The following is a 4587-nucleotide window of genomic DNA, read 5'->3' on the forward strand; positions in this document are numbered from 1 at the left end:
CTATGCACATTTTCTCCATTTGCGGGAAAAGTGGATGAAGGCCATTTAAATAAGCCATAGTTTATTCTTATCTTCTGTTTAGGCGCGCTTTTGAATCCTTATCTCCTAGTTGGGGGACCCTTCATCAGTAAGGACTCCTAACCCATAGGGAGTCCAAGCTGCCACGAAATCTAGGGCTTTGGGGGCACCTCCCTCGTTTGCAAGGAGTCCTAGCTGCCAGGGGGGTCGTCCTAGGGATGATGTGGTCCAAGGTGTTGCTAACATATGGGTTGGTGAAACGCCATGTTGGAACGTGGGCTGCGACGTATGTGGTTGTTTTAGGCTGAATGTTTTGTTGGATTTCGATTATGGTCCGGCATCCAGTCTCTTCCCTTTGCCAATCTATTTTCTTGAGGGCACCTACAAAGGCTGCTTGCTAGGTCCCCTCCTTAGAGCGTTATGGGCCTCTGGTTGGTTTCTTCTTTTAGGATTGCTTGGGCCTATTTAAGCTAACTTATTTTTATGCACATCAACAACCCCCCTCCCTCACTCTAATAAGTGGAGATTTCGACACTTATTTAGAGTAGAAGTCTTCAGAGGTGGGATTCGAACAATGAACTCTTTTTTTCCTCTTTTTTCGAATTCTTGGAAAGAATGTTAGTACTATAACCATGCTTAGAATAAAAAGAGAGCTCACATCGTGCCTGTATGGAGCAGGGGCTTTTTATGAAGGCGCTAACATGGAGGAGGGCTTAAGGGGTGCTTTTTATGTCTACTTCGGTGTAAAACTTTTCTACAAGAGAATGCTAAATAATAAAGACATGTATATATTACGAATGTTGGAATAGGTGAACTAAAACCAATTAGATTGACGATTTTGCGAACCATTCAAGAAATATTTATCTAAGCAATGTTGTCCCAGTGAATATTGTAGGTATTCGAATTTGGCATCTCATTTGTTATGCTCATTACACATATGTTTGCATTTCTTTCAAACATTACAACAAAACCCACAGACCACCTTAACAACCGTGCAACAATTGGACTGCACATTAGATAGTGGTCATAAAACCAACTGTCTAGGGTTGAGTTTGAAATGTTCCAAGTCGAATACCTCAAGAATGGCATCAAGTGTCCTATAGAGACTTGCATTAAGAGTCACATTCATTTGATGAGTGCCGTATTTCATCGACGACAGACGTCGGACATCTATGCGATCTTAATGGGTCGATTAGCTGGGTGTCGAACCGACTGAACTAACTAGCGGGAATTATCATATGGAAGCCTTGGAGGCTTGGTCGGTATGGTTCGATCTATAATACGGGAGTAGTCCTCAAACTTGAGGAATCACGGTAATCATGTGCATGCGATGTATATATTTTGGATTTGTGCAAGAGGAGATCATGTCCTAGACATGGTCATCATAAGCCTTGGCCAGTGCAGTCAAAGCATGTAGTGAGGACGGTAAGTTATAAGAAGAGGATCTGTCCCCTGTCAAAACATGACAGAGGTATCTCCTATGCACTTAGAGATGCATTTATGCTCTATAAACCTGTGGCCACAGTCATTGGTTGAATAGGAAAAAGAGGTTCCTATGTCGAGTAATTTTGGTGTAGCGCGATCTCAAGTATTAAGCATAGATGCCTAGTTCAGGAGGAGAGCTGACACCTAATTCCATACCATACACTAAGGCCGAGAGATGGTAGACGGAAGGACCGTACCCGTATGGACTCGAGAGCCTAAAAGTTCACATGAATATTCGCCTAGTCTCTAGTGCAATTGACAGTTCCTAGATGGCCACCCATCGTGATGGGCTTTCTTGACCAATGGTTGATCGAGAATTATTAATTAAATTGAACTTAATTAATAATAGTGTTTGGCACTAGCCTAAGTCTAGTTGAAGGGTGAACCTAAAGAGTAAATCATCAAGAAGGGACGAGGAATTAATTGGGAATTAGTTCTATAAGTAATTGGATTACTTAAAAATGAGAGGGATCCACTAGATGGAGGAGCCCCAAGAATAAATTAATAAGATAAATTTATGTTGGACTTGCCCTTATTATTTAATAAGTTGGACTTATTAAGTAATAAAAGCTCATTGGGCTCATATATTTAATTCAATTAAATATATGATGGGCTTAATTAGGTGTGCTTTAATTAAATTAGATTTAATTAAAATTATTGGGCCTTGTATTTTATTTATTAAAATCAGCCCAAGCACCCTTTAGTTAAGTTATTGGAAAATGTTAGGAAAGGAAATCGTTGACTAACAATTTCACTTTTGGAAAAGTGCCATTTTAGTCATCCTTTATTTGAAATAAAAGATTTTATTACCTTATGGATGATAGAATGAACCAAGACACATTCTAATACATCCATAAAAGGTATATATATGTGTTGAGGGCAAAATTACGAAAAGACCGATATGCCCTTAGTAAGGGGTAAAAGTGACATCTTGCGCCACAAAGGTCAAACTTAATTCTACACAAGGCAAAAGGAGAAATCCAGTGGCGTGATTAATAGGCTGGATCGCGGATCTTGGGCCGTAAGCGCGATCCAGGCGCGTGATCTGCGGTAAACTGCCTGATTGAAGGCCCACAAGGCCTATGATCTTGACACGTGGCAACCTCATATAGAAAGTTCAGACTATATAAATACATGGAAATCAAACCGATTAGGTAATTGATATTTTCATAACCAATCTAGCTTCTCTTTATTACATATTTTCGATCCGAAATCTAACTTGAGCGTCGGAGTATCTTCGTCGGGGCCCGACTCGACTAGCTTGACGTGTTTTCTGATCCACAGGAGTTCCTTAAGATCGGGACAAAGAAGTGGATGTGTCGCGTATTCATATCACCTATTTCGATCCTGATCAATATGTATATTAGTTATTTGGAATGACTAATGAATACATAACAAACAACAAAAAAAAAAATTCCTCTCCCTAATTCTCCAATTCGGCCGTCCCCTCTCAAACTCACTACTTGGTGTGTTCTTTATCCCTAATTTTCTTCTAGCAAAGAGGATTGAGAGATCCCAAAATTCTGGTGTGGTGTGGATGCAACTTTAGAGGGCTTCTACATTAAAGCCTTGCGTGATTTATGATTTATGATTAAATTAAGGAGGTTCGATATTCTTGAGTTATAATTTATGTACCTCTCATTTTTTATTCAATCATTAGCCCCATTTAATTTTATTAGTGTTAATATTAACTACATCGAACGCCTGAGAACTACAAGAGTACACCCCTTAAAATTATGGTTTTATTGTGTTTCATTTTAATTTATATAATTTTATACTACCGCTTCTGCTTGTGTGTTCCCATGCCGATCCATTCGCTTTTTGCGTTGCTTTCAACGAATAGGTCATCCACGGAGCAAAAATATTGTGCCTCCTCAGAGGAGGGCTTATTTGAGAAAATGGCCCTTCTTGGAGCAAGATTTAGGAACCTCGTCGGAGAAATAATAAGGTGTCCGTTGAAAGCAGGGCTTAGATGCCTCCACAAAAGAGGGCTTAGGTGCCTGCATGGGCAGAGCTTAGAAGTCCCCAAAAAAGGACTTAAGTACCTGCCCAAAGAAGGGTCTCTGTACTTGTGTGGAAGACTGATTTTTTATGAGAAAAATGCCTTCCACATGAAATCCCTACAAAAAAGCATGTATTAACGCCCCGAAGATGGTAAAATAGACCTCCAAAATTATTAAATCAAAATATGAAAGATAATCCCAAAAGAGAACTTGTATGTGAAAATTATTCCGTAAGGGGGGGGCGGGGGATAGGGTTTACATTTTCTGAGGGGATGCCCCAATAACTCTTGTAATCTTTGAGCGGGGATCATGTCGTGGTAGAGCGACGGTGGTGGGGTCGGAAGAGGGGGTGGTCTATGGGGCTACAATAGAAACGGGTGAGAAGGAGCACGTGGGATCATGGTAAGGGGGTGAGGATGGGTCGGGGAAGGCTGTGTTGGGGTATTTGCAACTTTCTTCTCAACGGCTCGGGTGGGTGCTCCCAATATCCAGACTCTACTAAAATTCTTTCCACACAAAATCAGGCCAATCCTCTTCTTGAGACTACTGCACAGCTTGAGCCCTTTTTCTCACATCATCAGCCCATCTGGATACAGACTGAGCCCACTTCTCCTAAAGAACCAAAGTCGTCAATCTCGCCTTATCCACCGAATCAACCCACTGTTCAGCCCATTTCTTCAAACCCATCTTGTTCCATTAAGCTGACAAACCCACTCTTTGAACATCATAATATTAAACTCCGTTATCTTCCACACTCGTTGATTTAATTGCATTTAATGAGATTCAATATAATTATAAAATATTTACAAAAATTTAATATTTTTTTTCAAATAAAAAATAATCACGCAATCCCTTGATGGTGAAATGACAATGATTATTTTATTCTTGTTGATTTCTATTTAAAGAAAAGTTTTAAAAAAAAATATTAAAAAGATTTAAAAGTGAGTAAAGAAAATAATTCATAGGGCTTATTATTTAAATAAAAGTCCTTTAAAAATTCTAATATATATAATTGTAATTTATAATCGAAAAGGTCATTTTGATAAGTTCATCATAAAAACTGGAAGATTATCATTAGACG

Source organism: Sesamum indicum, linkage group LG6 (assembly GCF_000512975.1).
Source record: "Sesamum indicum cultivar Zhongzhi No. 13 linkage group LG6, S_indicum_v1.0, whole genome shotgun sequence".
In the NCBI taxonomy this organism is placed as follows: Eukaryota; Viridiplantae; Streptophyta; class Magnoliopsida; order Lamiales; family Pedaliaceae; genus Sesamum; species Sesamum indicum.